This window comes from Lichenostomus cassidix, chromosome 2, assembly GCF_008360975.1.
Source record: "Lichenostomus cassidix isolate B80296 chromosome 2, HeHo_3.0, whole genome shotgun sequence".
In the NCBI taxonomy this organism is placed as follows: domain Eukaryota; kingdom Metazoa; phylum Chordata; class Aves; order Passeriformes; family Meliphagidae; genus Lichenostomus; species Lichenostomus cassidix.
This window is the reverse complement of record NC_139482.1, coordinates 30,534,734-30,555,530: the sequence shown is the minus strand read 5'-3', so window position 1 is coordinate 30,555,530 and position 20,797 is coordinate 30,534,734. Positions and strand designations below refer to the sequence as shown.

The 20,797-nt window shown below is 37.4% G+C and overlaps 1 protein-coding gene across 1 annotated transcript in view; it reads left to right on the top strand.

Annotated features, from left to right (window-relative positions):
• Positions 1–337: 337 nt before the first annotated feature.
• Positions 338–20,797, top strand: part of TMEM196 (transmembrane protein 196) — a 96,262-nt gene continuing 75,802 nt past the window's right edge. Inside the window, exon 1 of the mRNA XM_085050884.1 lies at positions 338–443. The gene's annotated coding sequence lies outside the window, so the exon portion shown is untranslated. The remainder of the gene's footprint in view (positions 444–20,797) is intronic.

Sequence of the window (20,797 nt, the reverse complement as noted above, 5' to 3'; positions counted from 1 at the left end):
TGAAAAAACCTCTTAACTGGTTTTACCTGATTTCCCTGGAAATAAAGGGTTAGATTTGATGCTACATAGAGAAGGAATCTGAAGCTCGTTCCAATTCTGAATAAGAAGATTTAAGTCATTGCGGACAAGGTAGATTATTGCTCATATCCTTTTATGAACAGGCAGAGCATGAAAAGACATTTTTATACAGCAAATCCACGTAATAAACTATTCTTTTTGACAACTTGCACTGCTTCAGTTGCTTGGATTACTGGCTTGTGTGACCTCAGCCACACACACATACGACAGAGCCCAAAATAGAACCAGAAGATGAGTCATGATGTTCAGGAAGGATATCAAAACAAATGGATCTATTTACTCCTGCAGCTGTCTCCTGAAGCTAGTACTGTTTTACAATGGTATTATTGATCTGTTCTCATTATCTGCATCTGAGAGGTTAGTTTGTTTTTGTTTTGGATTGGGGGGGAATTTGCATTAGGTAATTAAAATTGCAATTTAGTTCTTCAGAGGAAACACTTCAGGAATAAATATGACACACACATTCTGGATGATCTAAAATAGTAGCATCGTAACAAAGATATCCTCAGCATTGTAGGGACTTTACTTCTTGCTTGCCAAATGCCATGCCATCATTTGCACAGCAGTTTATTTTAGCATGGGGGAAGATATGAAATAAAATGCCTTTTTTGTCATTGTATGAGGGATGCTACATGCTTTTGCAAATCCACACATCTGCTATGTGGTACACATGCTAACATATTATATTAATTATTTATATCTACTTAATATTGTAATTGCTGTATGACTAAAAGAAGATGTCCAGTCACAAAGTGTGACTATAAAGGTTTGTATGAAAGTTTTTTTCAGGTAGACAGAAATGTTTTAGCACAAGCCCAAAAGATAAAAAACAATTAATTTAGCCAAACTCTTGACTCTTTCTTTTGACCTAGCACTGTTTTACTTTGATTAACAATGATCTTGTGTGTCTTTTAAATAGAATTCTTATTCTGAAATGGTCCTTGCATTTGACTGCCGAACCCATAATGTTTCATCAAGCATAATTATCTCCTTAATATGATACTACTTTAATACAAAAGCAAAATGATGCTTTGAATTTTTATTATTATTTTATTTTTTTTATAAGTTCATCCCTAAAGGCTGAAGCGAACTACTCTTGGCATGATAAAATGTGCATTACCTTCAGTGGAATGTGGATCAGACCCTAAAAGCAGAAGATAATTACTAAATAAATCTCAGGACCTTGTGTACTTCCAGTGTAGCTAACTTAAATGGCAAAATTTCTGCAAGAATACTATAGATCTAATTATTTACCATGGATTTATATTAGCATCGCCCCATATGAAAGACTCACTATTTATATGATAGAAAATGAGAGTCAAACAAACCTCTAGCTGACAAAGTAGTAAGAGTTAACATTTACAGATGAAATTATGATTTTTATCACATGTGAGCCTTCTTGGAAATCAATAGGTTGAAATGAAAATAGAGCATAAATGATTGCTTTGCCTCAGTAATGAAAAGAAGTAAGGAAGGAAGGTTTCTACCAGTACTGCTTGTACCATGGATTTAAGGTCACCTGTTTGCTTCATAAAACAGGACTTGAGCAAAAGGTCAATATTTCATGATAAGGCTTTCGTTCAACAATGTGAATAATCATCGGTAAGATGAATTTAACTTTGAAATGTGACAATGCCACAAAAGGTACTGGCAGATTTCTATTAGATGTGCAATTTAATGTACAGCCAGAAGGCAGCAGAGGTGACTTCAGGACTGTGATTCACTGAAATTAAACTGAATTTTATTAATCACCTCTTACAGCTTATGCTTATGGAATTTAGAATTTGCATTTGGATCAACACTGTTTCATTTACTAAGAAGATATTTGTATTTCTGAATGATGCTGACCAATAGCTGAGCTGATGCAGACCTTGTTTGTAAAAGACTTTATTCTGAGTCACTTAGGGTATTTCAGACTCCACACAGGCAACAAAAAGCCTGAATGGACAGTAAAAATGATTCAATAAATGAATACTCATATCAAGTATACAAACAATACATAATCACTGATTACCATAGAATAATTTTTGTTTATATATTGAAGCATCAATTTTGCCCTTTACTGAAAATCACTTGTTTCCAGTCTCAAACTGAGGACTCCTGAATTTTTTAAACAAACCCAAATATCACCAATATAAAATGATGATCAGTAAAAAACATCATAAACCCCTCATTTATACTGGTAGATGTAGGCATAAAAATCATCATCTGTTTTTGACTCTTGTCAGGCTGGACAATGTTTTGATTTAACCAGTGAAGTCATAGATGAGCTTGCAGAATACACTGATCATTCTAAAAATAAGACTTACTCTGGTGAAGACAGCTTTAGTTCACTCAGTAGACTGCACCTGCTACTAAGCAAACTTAATAACAGATAGAGCTTTGAACTCTTCACTTTCTTCTTTTGCCTCCAGAAATTTATACTGCTTATTTTTGCAGGTACAGAATTAGAAAATTGCTATTGCATTTCATTGATTTTTTTACAGCAGACTAGTTGACTTTACAATGTTTTAAAGAATATTTTACTACCTTATCTATAGAAGAAGTGCTTACCTTTTCTTTTCATTTGAGTGAATTTCCATGGAAACTGAACACATTGTGTCTTCCTGATGGCTGCTGTTCTTGTCTACCTGAGATAGCAACTTGATTAAATGTGTCTTCATAGTTAACCAGTTAAAACCATTATGAGGCTTCTCCAAAGTCTGCTAGTCTTTTAAAAAATATTTTAATGTTTTGAATTAAATTTATCATATGAGCAAGGAGAACAAGAACAACAGTATTTTATGATTTTGTTCGATGCTACTACTGCTCAACTATTTCAGTGTAATTACAGAACCTCAACAATATGTGATGAACTGAGGTCCATCATCAGATTTTGATATGATCAGCTATGATATTAATTCCCTACTTAACTGAGCGTGTCTTTTTTAGTGCTAGAAGTTCTCACAACATAATTTCCCAATCCTCATTCTCTAAGACATTGTCCTATAACTTGCAGGCACCACAAAAAAAAAAAAAAGACACAGTAATTTTTCCAAACGATTACAGGCTGTAGCATTTTCCTAGAAATGTTCCATTTTAGAATGTACAGGTCCTCCTATGAAAGGAGTAACAAGCTCTGATGATGGCAGAAAGCATTTCACTATATCTACCCAGTCTAGGAAGGACAAAAATGATTTTGGAATGAGACTTATATTGTGGGATGAATAGACTTGTGATAGATGCCCCAATATCCCAAGAACTAAATTTAATGCTGATAACTTTTTTATTTTCCTTGCTAATGGAACCAACACCCTTCCTCCAAAAAGTTAAATTGATTATATTCCCAAATAGTAGATTTTAAAGAAATCTGTGACAGATACCTCTACACAATAAATTCCTTATTTTTCGTCCTAGTCTGACTTCTTAGAGGCACAACTTTAATTGTAGACTTCCCTGGAGAACTGGGGCAGGCTGGGAGAGTGTGTGTGTGAGTGTGTGCGTGCGAGGACTGAGCAAGCAACAACTTGTCCTTATGCATAAGGAAGGAAACACAATTAGAAGCTACACATTTTTAGGACTTAGGCAGTAATAAAGTGATTAAAAAAATCTCATGCTTCCACCATGGTCCCCTCCCAGCTCTCAAACCTGCAGTAAGAATGAATCTGTCCCAGTTTGGATGACTGAAGCTGGTCACAGAATCATAGAACATGGGGGTTGGAAGGGACCTTAAAGATCATCTAGTATCAACCTCCCTGACATGGAATGTTTAGCAAGAAAAAATGAGCTTCAAGATAAAAAACCCTGCATTAGACATCCTGGTGAGGAGTTGGTATCTGTGCCCAAAGGTGAGCTCACGCCACACATGCATGTTTTCACCCTCCAGGGCAGGAACAGTGCCAGCATGGAGCCTGGATTCCCTACCACTCTAGAACCAGTTTGGAGTTACAAATCTGCTATTGGATTTTTCATGGAGAAGGCAGATGATGCCATCTTACCCACCATCCATCTTTTTGTGCTACTCATTTATAGCTCCTGTGTGGCTTTCAGACCATCTGCCTCTGTATATAGATGATGTGGAGCCCCATATGCCACATGCTACAGGAAACCCTCAGTTATATGAACAGGAAATCCTGATCTTACAGGGCTCCATCACTCACAATGGGCAAAAAAGTCTAGAAAATGACATATGAACTTTCAAAACCCAGATATTCCCTCTGGGTGCATATGGATAGTGTTTTCAATAGTCAAGGAGCTGCAAGGGCACGTACTGCTCCATAACCAGAGGGAGCAGGGATCAAGGAACAGCCCCAGAGTGTCTGAGCATAGAGAGCAGGTCTGGGATGATAAGCAGGATCATTCAATAGTTCAGTCATCAGTGCCCAGTGATGAGGCAAGTCTGAGGAAAAACTAGAAAGTCATCAGTGAAACATGTGTCCTCAAGTTCCATAAGTAAATCTTTCTGCAGCAAAGCCCCACTGGTGGCTAGTGCAAGCATATATCAGTTTGAGCACTGTCCCTACAAGATTAAATAATTTGTGCAGTGAAATGAGGCTCTATGGAGAGGAAGTGTTACCTTAAACAGGAGAGAAGCATGAAATGACAGGAATCTATACAAACATGAGAGTTCTGATACTGGCATAGACTAGAAGGGGATGGAATCTCAAGAAGCAGTAGCTTCTTGGTCAGGCTTCTTCAGAAAAGGAGCTGTTTAGTTCATCCCTTGGTGAAGTCCAGGTATGCATTAATACTCATCAAGTGGATAGACTGGGTCCTGGAATGTCAGTGCAAAATATGCATATCTTGGATAAGCACACCTCTGTAATGTGTAGGCAACGTTCTGTCAGAGAATGAAAATGACAGAAGAATAGAAATCTTAAATAGAAAGAATGCAGAGTCAGAGTATGAGCTGTATTTAGCATGATTTCATTACAAAATAGCATTTATTGCTTCTGGTTAAAAGAAATCTGCAATAAGAACCTCTGGGCCATTAAAATATTTGCACTCCTGGTTAGTAAGGACAAAAGTGAATAAGAAGACATATAAGGCAAGACAAAGACTATTTGGCATGATTTAATGTCCTAGAAGCATGGAACTAGTGTTATGCTTCATTGGAAACAGAGCCAAACCAAACTAATAAACATACAAAAAAGAACCAAAAAAACAACCAACCAACCAACCAAACAACAAAACAACCCCTACTACCGAAAAAAGCCCCTCAGAAACCCAACACTTGCAAACAGTAGTGAGTCACAATAGGTTGCCCCAGGGTCTCTTAGAGCTGTCACTCCAAACAAACAATGCTGCCAGAAATCTGTGACATCTTCCTCAAATCTGAAATGCCATAGAATCTGCCACTTTACTTGAGAGTCACTGCTGACAACTGGCAGAGACACCAGATCTGAGTAGAAATAAGTGGACTTGAGAATGGCCTGAAGCTGTGTCAGGGGAAATTCAGGTCAGGTATTAGGAAAGGTGGTCACAGCACCAACCTGACCCAGTTCAAGAAGCATTTAGAAAATGCTCTCAGGCATATGGTGTGACTCTTGGGGTGTCCTGTGTAGGGCTAAGAGTTGGACTTGATGATCCTCATGGGTTCCTTCCAACTCAGGATAGTCTGTGATTCTGTGACTTTCCATCTCCCAATAAAGTTGGGAGTAACAGCAGACCAGATCTATTTTGTGAACTCTGTATGCTTAGTACCTAATACCTCAGAAAATAATTTTTGTAAGCACTAAAATTAATTATAGATAATCTATAAATTTTGGGCTTGCATAATAATTCTGTAGCTTCAAAGGATATATAGCATAGCATCAGGGTGCCATATGGGAAGAACAACACTTGCACCAAATGTGGTGCTGCACTCGTGCTTATGGATAGTCAGGTACAATATAAAGCAGCTTTTTTAAACACTGATATAATAAATGATGATTAATCAATCCTCTTTAGACTACATGTCCCACTGGCTTTCACTAACCATTAACCTTCAAAGTGCTTAAGTCACTTTTATAAAAGTATAACAGTAATTGTAATTATTTGAGGGCTCTTTAGAAAACTGGATCTGAATGATGGTTAGAGAGATTCTAGACTTTGTGTCTGGCCAACATTTGGACTCTCAACTGGAAAAGTGTCATGAGGAAAGGCAATGGTGACTTCAAAGAGATACACCTTTCCTAGTTGCTGGTACTAGCCATGTAGTCCAATCACCTCCCCTAACTCCTGTTATTCTTCATGATTTTTGCTCACCAATAATCTGAACCATGGGAAGGGTCCAATTTACTTCCTAGTCTTTCACATGTGCAGCACAAAATCTTTAATTAAAGATGGAAGAGTCTACTTTTCATACTTATCCGTTATAACTTTTTGTTTTTTCCTGAAATTTCAGGTGCCTCAGCACCCAATGGAGACCAGGTTTTATTTTGTGCCTATTTTTGCAACATTTCTGCTTCTCCTGCAGAATTTGATAAATGAGGAGTTGTAGAGTTGCTTACAAGAATATGATTACACAGAATTAAATTGTCAGGCTCATTAATTATTCCAATTAAATACACAAAGCCAAACAAAGGGATTTTTATGCCACCTACAATGAATTGTGGACAGCCAATCTGTGGGCATTTTCATTTTTATACTCCAATAAATGCCTCTTAAAATCTAAACCTAATCTCTGTAGCAGAGTTGGAGTTTGACTGTTGCATTGGTACACTGATATTTGCATGGCTTTCTAACTTAGCCTAGCACCCACCAGCCACCCTAACTGTGCACAGTTTTCATTGCTCTCCCTTTGCACTCAGTCTGCCTTCATTTGCACTTCATTATGCAAACATGCAAATATTCTCTTTTTACTGTTATGAACAATTATCTAATAAGGTAAGATAAAGAAATATTTTGTCTGGTATTCACCCAGAATTATTCTGATTGGTTAAAGAGAACGGGGGAGAGGAGGAATCTGCAATGTAATTCTAATAAAAACACTTTTCACACAAATTGGAACTGTGCTGTCAGCTATGTTTCCTTCTGAAGGCACTCACTAATTTGATATTGCTTAAATGCAAATCTTACATTGTAGGTAACCACAACAAATAAAATGTCAATGAAAAAGGACATGTAAGATGATAGCAACAACAATAAGGTAATAACAGCATAAGATAGCAATAGTGATTACAACCACAAAGACTGTCATTTTCAGGTGGCCAGGGAAGATACCTTCATTGGTTTTAGATGAGAAAATGACCAAATAATGTAGGAACCAAATTAAGAGGCTGATGAACTGTTTTTCATTACTGTTGTTACTTACCAAAATCCACCCCAATAAGGGCCATGGGGAAGGGGAAACATGAAGTACCAAAGTGTTAAGGACACTGATGTACATTTTTGTCTCCATAACATAAAGGATGATTTTTCCCTTGAGGAACAAATCCTTTTTTGTCTGAACTTTGAAACTGCTGCAAATACTGCAGCACTTCAAGAGAAAATCCAATAAGAGAATGAAAACAAAACAAACAGCCCAGAAGTACTAAAGATGCCAAGCCCCCACACACTCCTGAGCCCAATATTAAAGGTTTCTTAAATTTCTGGTGAGTTGTTTAGCACTGCATTCATAACTTTTCCTGAAGTCAGTCTAATAGCTCACTATATAATTCTGGGGAGAAACAACTCCTTGAAGAGTGACTTTCCATCAAGAATATGTCACTTAAGTATATTTAGCTATCTAAAATATATAACTTCTCCTCTTCATCATCTAAAAACTTCAAATATTTGATTCTACTATTACCTCCCTACTTTCTGTACTCCAGTTCTATAAACAAGTTAAACTAGTTCACTTATGCAACTGCATATATAGGAGACTACAGAAAAAGCCATACTGCAGTTTTGTGCTGAGCCCCAACAGGATAGCATTTTTCACTGCAATTCTGATTATTTCTGTTCTGATAGTTTCTGTTCTCTAGTTCAGTAAATACCAACCTTTTGTGTCAACAGACCATGCTAAACTCAAAATTGTCCATGGAAAAGCATATACCTTTACCTAAGTTACGACTTAGAAATGCTGCTAAAATTATCAGACCTATTTGTCTGATTGGCCACAGGGAGGGTTCACAGCTCCTCAGACCCTGAGTCCATCTCAGAAAATTTGAAAGAAGAGGTAAAAGAGAGAAGGGTGATAAGTTCTTCTGTTTGGAATAAAAAGAAGAAGTGTGTTTGAAACAGCAGAAATACTGACTTTGGAAGCAAGAAGGAAACCAAAGCAGAGGGAGGCCCAGGCTCAAATCTTTACATTGGTATTTAACAGCAAGGAGGACAACCACACCTGGATTTTACCAAGAAAAAGCTCACTTTTACGCTTCTCACTGTGATATAGCTTAGACAAACACTTTACAGGAGACAGGGCTCTTAATTCTACATCACAAATGAACTTGAGTGTTTTGAGAAATGTCTATGTATGGGATCTGCAAATCTTTTGATCATGGATCCATAAAGTACAACAACTAAATTTCTTCCAAGCCTGAAAATGCTTTTACCTTCACAAAGAGCCTTTCTGTCCATCTCACCATTTTATAAGGCTCTCTGCCATGCAATTACTTGCTGCAGTTTCAGAGTCTCTTTGGAAAGCTCTGCACAGGACCCTCTTGAGACTCTGGCACTGCTAATGCAAGGTAATATGTGTCTCTCTAACTTTGTCCGTCTTCCTCTGGGAGAAATCTTCCACTTCATTACTTCAAGAAATGCCTGGGGAATTTTGCAGTTTTCACTGGTGCTTTTGACAGTAACTGGAATCAAAATGAAAACTCTTGCCAGCAAAGCTTTAAGAAGTTTTTGTTGAGCATCACTGTCTGCACTCTGCTGACATGAGCCCTTCACTAGCCTGCAGGGAGAAGTGATTAAGACTCACCAATAGATAAATCCCACAAGGATTACACACATCTTCTTGTCACTAACAATGACATGAACACAGTTTCATTGTAAGGATGAATCAAAGGTTATGCAAGAAGGCTTTTTCCAAATCCCATTTCTCCATCTTCCCAGTGCTGTCTCCTCTTACTCAGTACTTGCTAGATACATACCCAAAAAAGACAAGTCTGAGAGCCCACCACATTTACTGCTTACAGCAGTATTTGTGTTGGTTTCAGTGAAATTTTTCTTTCCAGTAGTAAGGGTATACAAAAGTCAACACTAAATAGTGTATCCAAATCCATTCACCATTTCTGTGATGCTGCCTAGGACCAGGCTGGAAAGGCAGGACTGGTCCTCTGCAGCAAAGTTCCAATTCAGAAGCAATGACTTTCAAGTGTCCAATTCTCCCCAGGAGTTTTTATGGACTCAGACATCAGGGCCCTTTATACCAAGCAGGGATCTGTGCAATACAGTACAATTGGCAGGGTGGCAGAATGATTTGAAGATTCCTGATGAGTGTAGTAAAAGTACCTCCCTCCATTGAATTTCAGTAATGGAGAAATTCAGAAATTATAAAAGAGAAACATCTTTTAACTCTTTCTGTTTACTATCGTGCAAAGCAGTGTTCCTGTTTATTTTACATGCACTCACTTTCATGATTCATATCCATTAAAAATGAATACATAGCAGCATGTGTTTTCTTTCCCTCCTATGTCATTTATAGTTTGTTCCTTTCCATTTTAAAGTATATATATTATTGAACAGACCAGATGATGAATTTTTGATGAATTTCTGAAACAGAAGCCAGACACAGAAGCAGTGGTTAACTAAATTGTACCTATAAATAACTTCATAACATGGCCAAATATACAGTAAAACAAAGTTTGCATAAATATCTCTTGATTTAATGCCTGTGTTCCTCCTACTAACATAAACCTCATCAGTCACTGACACACTGGGTATGGTACTTTCAAATTCTTTTCTGCTTGGACCAGTAAATGTTTCCTACATATTTGTGATATTTCTTGTAAAAACAAAGGATTAATATCAATTGATACAAGTGTGAAGGGTTCCAGAACATTTTAGAGGGCAACACTGCTGCTGGCTCTTATCCTTGTAACAAGGAATGGTGGTCTCCCATGACACATATCTTGGAAGTTACAGGCAATCACAGGCCCTTAGCTATGAATTTAGATATTTCAATATTTATATTTCAAGAAATTCTGTGTAATCCTAAGTAAGCAAGGATGAAGTGACCAATTCCCTATTTCCTTTTCTTTTGATTAAGTCCTCCCTGTTTCTATAGCTTGTATCTACAGAAAAATCTGTGAAATAGGTGGTTTAGCATTCCAGCATCAAAAAGTACAGTTCTAGGCTTAGCTCAGAGCAACAACTTCTTTTAAAAACAGTGAAAATGTACTTGGAAGAAGTAGAAAGGAAAGAAAAATCTAATGAAAGAATCAGTTCAGATGAGCTCCTGTTTTCCTTTTGTTTAATTTTGTTTAATTCTTCATCCAACACATTGGTAAATGGAGATTTGCCTGAATAAGTTTCCTCACAGTATAAAGTTTTACCTGGACAATGCTCATAGCACCTAGAACTTGCTGATGTAAGTGATTTCTACATTCCTCATCACATTGCTGTTTATTTGCTTTTTTTTTTTCTTTCTTTTTTTTAAGAGTCAACAAGGCAGCCTGTGCAAAAGTGACAGCAAATTGTTTAGTTCAGTGATGATTTTATATGTCACAATTCACAGTATTTTGCAGAGTTCACAGAAAGAGTATTTGTTCATTATGTGTCTTTCTTACCTATACATCTTCCTTTCACCCCAATTCTTAATCCTGCATTAAAAGAAAAGCATGAAAAAATACTCAGAAGAAACACTGTTGATAAATTACATTAGTTTAATAACATTCATTTTATGGCCTTCAAAAACTTGTTTCCCATTCAGAAAGATATCTGGTTGTTTTGTTGCTCTGTCTGTCCAGGGTTGTCCTCTGCCACCATAATTTTTTTTTTTTTTGCATGGTCTTTCAATTTAATTTTCAAACCTCATACACATCACTTTCCATGTTAATGAGCTTCCCAAATTTATCCCCAGATCTGTATCCCTTACATTAAAATATTACTATTTTTCAGGGCCTTTTGCAATTTGCATGGTCATAATTGAAACTATTAATTTCCCTGAGGCTTGTTAACTTTTCCTTTATTTACTCAGTAATTTGAAGGGGCTCCTGAACTTCATGTTTAGGATGAACTTCAGGATTGCATAGTCCTTCCTCTTAGAGGGACTATTGGCATGGTGACACGACTTCTGTGAACTGTCTTTTCTGTGCTTGGGTTGTCCTGTTCCATACATCTCTAAATAAAGACATTCACTGTTGCATGAGGCATATGCTAGCTCAGAGTTGCCAGCTGCATGTCGGGAGAAAGTGTGCTTAGGAAAATGCCTCTTTCAGCTGCTCGGTTTGTCTGTGACTTTGTAAGAATCACAACCCATGTTCTCTGTTCCACCTGCATCTTCTGTGTCCATTTAAACTTGCAGGTTATCAGGGGACTGAGTCAGGGACAGCTGGACCATTGATGGGATAAGCTGCAGAAATGAGATGCATGCGTGAAAACTAGAAGTGTTTCAGTAGCTATTCTTGTAACAAGATATTCACCAGAGTCTCACTACAGCATTCAAAGCTTTTAGCTCTCATGCACACTTCTGCTAGGCTATTAGGAAAACCATAATGCAATGGTCACATTGGATAATCAGGTCAACAAAAGGGGTCTTCAAAAAAATGAGCTAAAATTTTATTGTCACATTTAGCTCATGATGATAACTATCATGTTTTAACTTCCATGCATATGAAGCAAAAGCCTGAATTACAATCAAATTACAGCCCCCCTCCAAAAAAAAACAAAAACACCAAACAAACCATCAACCCCCCCACCGAGTTTAATCCTCTGATTTTTTATAAAAATTATAGAGGCAGGAGGCATGAGTAGAACAGACAGAAACCTGCATGACAATTGGAAATCTGGTTTGGCCGTTTTATTTTCCCTTGAGAATCAAACTGTAAAAGAGAGGATTTCTTAAACTGCACACAGGCACATGGATCTTGATCAATCAAAACCAAATATCATCTGTTGTTCTCCAGATTTTCCTGAATTTTTCGAAGATGTACAGGCATGTTTCATTTTCACAGCACTATATAGTTCTCTCATTTGAACGGGGGAGAGCCATTTTGTAAGCAATTAAACATATGCTAAAATCCTTGTAGATATATCTATAATCAGCCTCCCTTGGACAAGAAAGATTTTGCTTGAGCATAATTGATTTTCATAAGGGACACCAGACACAGTAGCTACCTGTAAACATTGAGGGTTCACTTGTGATTGCCTTTTTCCTTGGAAATAGCATTTGCAGGCGTTTGGATTAGGAAATAACTCCTGTTACAGACCTCACAGTGAAACAACCAGTGGTAAAACTGTTCTTTCAAAGCCTGACCTTTCAATTTGTCTGTGTGAATGTGCCAGGAAGTTATGACCCCCAGCTGCAAATTAATGACAAATTGCTGAAGGTATTTTGCAAGCAATCTTTCTTATCTTCTTTCTTGTTCAAGAGTTAAGGTCTTGATCCAGAATCTATTTGAATGGACAGAACGAATTCCCCTAGCTTCAGCTGCCTACAGACCGTATTGTAACTCAAAATCATACTCATGTTGTTAGGTATATGGAGTATATAATTCCTAGAAATCCTAAATTGTCTTAGAATATATTAGATTAGAATACTAGAGCCTAAGGTATAAGTTAACAGTGGAAAAAGAAAAAAAAAACCAACAATATACATACAGTTTAAAGTAGAATAAACCTGAAGGAAAGTGATTTTCTAGCTAACAAAATGCACTTATTTGGCTCAATACTGTAGGAAAATAATAGGCTAAATGGGACAAATAATACAACCTACTTCTTGATTTTCATGTTGTAAATTCTGTTGCCAAGCTATATCTTTAAGTGTAGGTACCATAGACTTAAATTTGCTCTCACTGAATTTACACATATAATTTTTACTGATGTCAAAGGAATGGGTATGATGTGGAATATATCAAATGTAATATTAATGCCTAAGAAGAAAATTAAGTGTTGTAGTCATTTGTTGGATATGCTGAAAAAGTCACAACAGTCTTATGTCAAATACCTCTTCTTTATGAAGTTTTCTGAGGCGTGTAATTTCTTGGATTTCACGAGAAACATGTGGACTGGTAAAACGCATGGTGATAAAATTTTAAATGTCAAGGTATACACTATAATCTATCTCTGGATAGACAGACAGATGCCTACACACCTGCACACTCCCAATAATAGTGTATTAGCAACAGACAGCGTAGGGTGAAGATGTTTGGCAGATGCTTTAAACATCAAGAATTTTCCCATCAAGGAATCTGTTGCTACTAACTGAAGAATGTGTTTGGCATTTTATTCCTTAAAAGTTACAATAAAAGCCAGAATGAATGTGGGCATTAAGGTTGTAATAAAAAAGTAGCACTTTTATTGAAAGTTGTATTATTTTTAAATAACTCATGGTAAGAAAAAGTAAGTCCATAAGACTTTAACATCCACTACAATTCTCCTTTTAATACCCAAGAAGGCAAGGCCATGGCCAAAACTATCTGTGATCTGTTTCTCTTCCATCTACGCCTTTCAAAGTTTTTTAAAATCATAGAATGGTTTGGGTTAGAAAGGACTTTAAAGATCATCCAGTTCAACCCCCAATTCCTTCCATTGGCAAGGATGCCACCCCCTAGATCAGGCTGCAAAGGGCCCCATCCAACCTGACCTTGAACACTTCCAGGGATGAGGCATCTACAACCTCTCTGGGCAACCTGTTCCATTGCCTCACCACCCTCACAGTAACTAATTTCCTCTAATTATATAATTTAAACCTACTCTCTTTCAGTTTGAGGAATTATCACTCCGTGCCCTTATAAAAAGTCCCTTTCCAGATCTCTTTTAGGTCCCCTTTAGGTACTGGAAGGCACTATAAGGTCTGCCTGGAGCCTTCTGTTTGCCAAACTGAGCAGCCCCAGCTATCTCAGCCTGTCTTCATGGGAAAGATGTTCCAGCTCTCTGATCATCTTCATTGTCCCCCTCTGGACTCACTCCAGCAGCTCCATGTTCTTATGTTGGGAGCCCAGAGGGGAACAGAGGACTTCCTTATCAATGGATTGCACCTTACCTTCCATAAAGTTAGATATTACTGGGTTTGGAGTAAGTGATATAAACAAAGATAAGATGTGGTTTTTTTTCTGTTGAATCTGCTGTGCATTTATGTACAGAGAATTGATTGTTGAGTTGAAGGCAATTGGGAATTGTAGTAAGAGGAAAGAAAATTGTAGCCATTTAAAAAAGGCAGGGATTTTTATTAGCAAAATGAAAGAGGACAGCACTAGAAAATAGCAGATTTTTATGGTCCAGGGGAAAAAGCAACAAACGTGCACAAAAGAAATAACCAAAGATTAACAAAAACATGAAACATTGATATTTTAAGTGTATTATTGAACTGGAAATAAATAAAGCAAAAGACAAACACTGTTGCTGCCCATTATTTTATTTTTCCACTAGCAATAAATATATTTTTCCCAAGCCAATCTCAGAAATCCTAAGGAATTATTGTCTTTGACTGCATGGCCTAAAAACTCTACAAAACCCTCCTCACAAAAAATACAGCAAGAAACACTGTCGCTGTTGAGCAGCTAGCAGAGTAATGAATGCACCAGTTCTCAGTGGCAAGAAGGAATGATCTTTATTGTTTTGATTTCATCACATATATAGAGTTCTCAAAAGTCACCCAGATTGGTCAGTCAGAAGCCTTCCCCCAGGCCTGATTGGCCAGGCCTGCACTGTCCAAGTTCTGGGACACTGTTCCAACAACATCCAAACTTTATCTTTATTTACAAAACACAAGAAAATTTCTCATGGGAAAAACCTGTGCTAGCCACAGAAACACCACCAAAAGTAAATGATAAATTGACTGAAGAAACTATAAACATAGCATCTGTAATATTCTCAGGATTTCACAGGACTCCTCTGTGCAAAATCAAACAAATTTTTACTGAGGTGATTCAAATAATTGATTTTCCAGATATCTACTGCATATCTACTCATTTTCCATACCATTTATTCTTGAAATGGAAAAATAGAAGCAGAGAGATCTGATTTTCAGTTATAATAAGTCCCTTCTCATGATATTCCATAGGAAAAGTGGCCTAAAATACAGAGTTAATTATATTTTGGCCTATTTTAAAGTTCTTATACTTCTGTAAACAGAAGCTGATCAACTAAACTACACAAACAGCCACCTTTGGAGCAAGAAGCAAATCCAAGACTCCCAATCTGGTCTTGGAACCCAATGATTTCTTTGAACCTATCATCCTTATAAAATATTACTTTTGGAGGTTTTTCTTTTAATACGTTTTCTAAGACTTTTTCCCCCCTGCCTGCCTGATATTTTGCTGAAGAAGTTTTAAAATACTCATTTGTGTTGCGGTTTTGAGGATGTTACAGCAGACTTTATCCTAGAGCTTCTCTACCCAGCCCGGTTCAGCGCCTCAGTGCTCCAAACCCTCTGTCCCAGGGCTGGACACTGTGCTCTCACCGGCCGGGGAGCCATAAGGCTAACTCTGGTTCGTCTGCTTCCACAACCGGCGGTGATAAAGGAGGCGAGGAGGGTCTATGCGTTGTGTCCATGGAAGATGTTTATTCGCATGGTGCAGCAGAGGCCAACGACCTCCCCGAGGCAGAGATGCCTTGAGGGCAAAGGCCTCACATGCTCAGCCACATGTGGAGCATAGACACACGTGGAGCATAGACAGCAAGATAGCGCAGGGTCAGGGGTTTTATAGGGAAACAGAGAGGGGCAGGGACAGCACACAGGCCCAGTGACCTCTGGGTACAGGGGAGGTACAGGGGCGGAGTTAGGAGTACAGGAACCAATAGGGGAAACCCGAGGGAGTGGCCAGGGCCATGTGGGGTTAGGGTATAGGAACCAATAGGGAAAGCTGGGGGCGTGGCTAGGACTGTGTGGAGTTGGGAAGGCAGGACAATAGGTGACAAGTACAGTCGTTAAGAAAGGGGTGTGGGGAACTTGCAGCCATTATCACAATACATTTGAGACAATAAAATATGTCCTCTCCCTAACTTTATCTAGCTCCTTTGCAGAACAGTGTAATGCTCTTTTAAATAAAAGAGAGCCAATTAATATGACTGCCACATGTTTAGTGACAACAAAAGCAAAAGCCATGGATAATGCTATAAAATTAATACAATTCTTTTCCAGGGATAATTAGTTCAAATTAAATTAAATTATGTACTTTCTGAAAGTTTATGACTTCTTATTTTATCGTTTTCCTTTTATTACATGCTATCCAAAGAAACATTTTTTCCTGAAAACTGTTCTTGTTCTACAGAGAGACATAACAAAGAAGTGATAAGGAGAAATCTGCTTTAGCATGGATGGTACAAAGGTTGAGAAAGAGATTTTTCTAATAGATACAAGAAATTGATTAAATGAAGGTAGGGTCAAACCTTCAAATGTGAATGCAATTTTAAATCCTGCAACAAACAGTAATTTTTTCCAGACTTTTATTTCAGGAAAGCTTACCATATGTGAAGTCTACCTCATGTAAATAAAAAATATTCTTGATAGTAAATGCTGTATTTAAATGCCCAGTTCTTTAGGTACAAAAATTTGAGATCTAGAAATTAAAAGTATCTATAAAAATATAGAAGTGCAGAACTCACGTCACATGTCAAAGTAACACACTCTTTAGTGACTCCTAATGAGACTATGCAAGGATAAACTGCTCTGACTAGTGGAATTTCCAAGTCCAGCAAAGCAGATGTCTAAAAAGAAGGACAACATACTCACCCCAGTTTCTAAACACACATGCCTAAAACCAAATTTTATTAGCATACCTGGAAAAAGAGAGGTTTCCCAGGAAAGCATTAATCAGAGCTGTAGTCTGACTTGACTAGGAGGGACTCAATCATCTTTTCCTATGGCTAAATAACTGTAGGGAGGAAAAGTTGTCTTTGGGCATGAGGAACCCATTGACTAGTTTCAGCCACACAGATGCTGGCCAGCTTTTTTCTTCTGAGAAGGGAAAGCAGTTCTATTCCTGTGTGGCTTCACAGATAATCTCATGAGAGCACATTAGCAGAAGTGCTGTCTCATTGTGCTGAATACAGTCTTCAACCAAAAGACAACTATCTTTGAGTTCTTGCTAATGTGGCAAAAGAACTGCACCACATAACTAATTAAAGAATTGTATTGATTAAGTCATACAGGTTATCAAATAGACACAATTAAAATAATAGATCTCAAACAAAAAAGATCTAATAAAACTGTAGGAGATATTGTCTTCTAAACACCAAACCAAAGCTTTTAGTCAGCTCTTACACTTGTTTTCACTTCAAAATGGGCTGACAGCTATGTTATGAAATATTTACATTTTACATAAATCTGATCTTTAATCACTTTTAGATGAGCACATGCAATCCCAACTGCCTTCAGCAAGACCTGTGACTGCCAGCACATCTGCAAGTCATTTTAAGAGTGTAAAAGAAAACAAAAAGCGAACTGTATCTTGGTAGACTATGGAGTTCACTTTGGGGTTCCGAGCAGCAGTATAGCTGATGCAATCCTGTGGTAGTAATTCACTGGCAACTTTGCCCTGTGGCAGCACAGAGCCACATGTCCAGTCTGCAGCCCTCTGCCTGGGCACAGCTCTGGGATGCCAGCAGGTTCACCTCCATGCCACAGCATTTAAAATCAGTCCAGAGTGTTTGGTTTTACTTGAGGTTTAAATCCCTTCCCTAACAGAGAATAATTGCTGAGGTCTTCAGTACGGAGACTGAAGAGCTCTGTGAGGCATACACATTAGCAGGACAAGCATAAGACAGCCTCATCAGAAGACACAGACTGCAGGAATTATGATGGCTTCTAGAAATCTAAGAATTTGGAAACCAAATCTAAGAATTTGGAAACCAAACCTTCAAAAACAATGAAGGCAAAATACAACTCTTTAATAAAAGAATCATCTTGAGTGTTGCAGTGCAAATCTTTTTATAGAAATGAAGATTCTGTGTCATAAAAATTTTCTTTGATTTAGTTTATTAATTTCATTCTGTACTTTATCCAATGTATTTCATCATTTTAGATTAAAAGACTGTACTATAAGTAGCAGTATATATTTGACAGAATCCTGATTTTTATGAGAAAAAATTACTTTTGTGGAATTGTTTTCCCCTTCTCTGCCCCTTGTGAAATAAGATTATGTAATTTTTATTATTTTTAAAAAGATCACTTTCGTTACATCAAACAATAAAGCAAGAACTAAATAGGCTATGAACACAAAAGCCAAATATATACAAGCCCAATACAAGTAAGAGAGATACTTTTCCTTGGTAATGCATAACAGAATGCAACACCCATGTGATATCTTTTGGTTTTGCTCAGAGCAGAGAGGGAAATCTGCTGAGGGCAGAGAATCAGACCCCAGGACATGCAGGCAGCCAGCCCTGCAGTGGGAATTCTCCTTTTGCACCATGACAGGAACATTGAATTATGAATCTCACATCTATTCCACAGGGTATTCCATAAATAGAAAAACAAAATATTACAGCCTGTAAGCCAGTAAAATGTTCCATGTGTGGGTACAGGTAAACAGATAAATGTGTACCTTGTATAAGGTTGCTGAATCAATCTACAGTTAACTCTTCAAGTAGAATTAAACCAAACCTCATATAAGCCTTTTGAGCTCTGTTCCAAATAAGATTGCTTGTGTGAATCAGCTCCAGATTCCTTATCCAGAGATAAAGGAAATCAAGGGAGTTGTCAATGGACCAAATTAAAGGGTCCGAGCAAAGGTCCTTGGAGTATTCTTTGTTTTGGAGAAAGCTTTATCTTTTTCTTTTTTTTTTTTTTTCATCTGTATTATTTTCTCCCCTCAAATGTACTCTAAAGCATGATGTATCTTGATGGAAGATTCTGAATAAATAGGTTTGGAGTATAAACACTTATACAGCCGGTGGGTCACATGCATATAACCCATACTCTCTTGGCACAGTGGTGCTGGGTAGAGGCCATGCTACTGACAGATCTCTCTTTTATGGGAGGGATTTGTAAAGCTCTCTGTAAAAAAACCCAAGATAAATTCAGGGTGACTTAGGAGGAAAAGTTAAAGAAAAAGAATTATTGATGTTCAGCATAGCCAAAGAGTCAATAAAACAGAATTATGTAATTTAAATACATTGTAATACATTTTATTTTCTGCAGTCAGAGCAGCCTAGACACTTTCTACACTTCCAAGTCCCTGACTTGTTTGAAAAATAAACCCTAACATGTCTTTCTTTTCGTCACCTTCTTGTTGTCTACTATTTTTCAAACATAAAATTGCTCTGTATAAGAAAAACTTGATGTCAGATAAAAATAAAATAGCATTTAACAATGAAACAGATTATCCAAACTGGCATTTTTATGTAGATCTGAAAACTAAAGACTAGCACTTACCAGGATTATAAATTGTGTCTTCTTCCTATCAGGTCGCCATAGAAACACATTTTGAATTTTTTTTGTCTAACACTTAGTAAGGCAGGGATTTAAACTCTGGAGTCTGAATATTACTATTCTGCAGAGAATCTGTCTTAGTGAAAGCAGTAATAATTCTGTGTAATTATAAAGTAGTATTGCTTGATTAAAATCAGTGTTAAGATTTCAGACTCTTGAGAAATAGTAGGCTTCAGGGAATAGTTCAGAACTTTAAAAATAGATGATAAAGATCTCCAGGGATGCCAATAGTGTCATTCTCAAACTACATAGTTCTCTCATTAAATTAACTGTAGGATTCACATGTAACCATATAAATACACATGGAAAGATTTTAAATGGAGTGGAGATGAGAATTGAATGAGGCTGTGGCTCTGTAGCACACAGGGTGCTGGTTCTCAGTGCTCAGAGCTGTCAACTTGAACTTGGCTTTAACCTTTAGATCTGGAAAGGGGTGACATTTAAGACTTTTATTAGGCATTGCCTTTTTCTCAGTTTCTTGATGTTAATATGATTTATTGGACTGCTATGCTGCCCACCACACTGAATAGGGAATCTGAAACATGCAGAAAAGGGATTAATAATCTAGAGGCCAAAATCCAGGCTTTTATTTTCATATTCAGGATCAGGTCCATAAAACCAGCATTCATGTTCTGGTCTTATAACATTGCCAGAGCTTGTAACTTTGCATGCAGAACTACCACACTTCTCTTTCCACCTCCCTGGCAGATATAGCAAAGCGGGGAGCAGTGGCTGTCCTTGCTTTTAAAGGTAGAGCAGAGTGGAAACCAGGGGATTACTAGTCCAACACAGTTAAATTCAGCGTATAGTCTGAATGAAAACTTTTGAATTTAAAATTCTAGGTCCCCCTAAGTGAGTTCAACCTAAGCATAGCATAAGCTTGTGACCTTGTATGAGGGAAAAATAATGTAATATCCTGGTTATACTAAAGGAATATACATATTCTGCTTTGAAAATACTCATAAATTTAAACTGCTATCCCTGCCAGTGGGTGCAGTGGTTAAGAGCATCTGATCCTGCACAGTTTATATAGGCCCTGCATCATGCATTGATACACCTGTATAGGTATGAAATCTTATTAACATGTCCAAGAAAATAAGCTTCTCAATCCCCAGCCCTCTTTAAGGATCTTCTGGTATTTGATGCTGAAAAAATATAGACGTCAGGAAATTCTGGGTGTACCATAATTGTGCACTGAGTTTAACAGAGTTGTTAAGTTTCTGGAATCATTTGCTG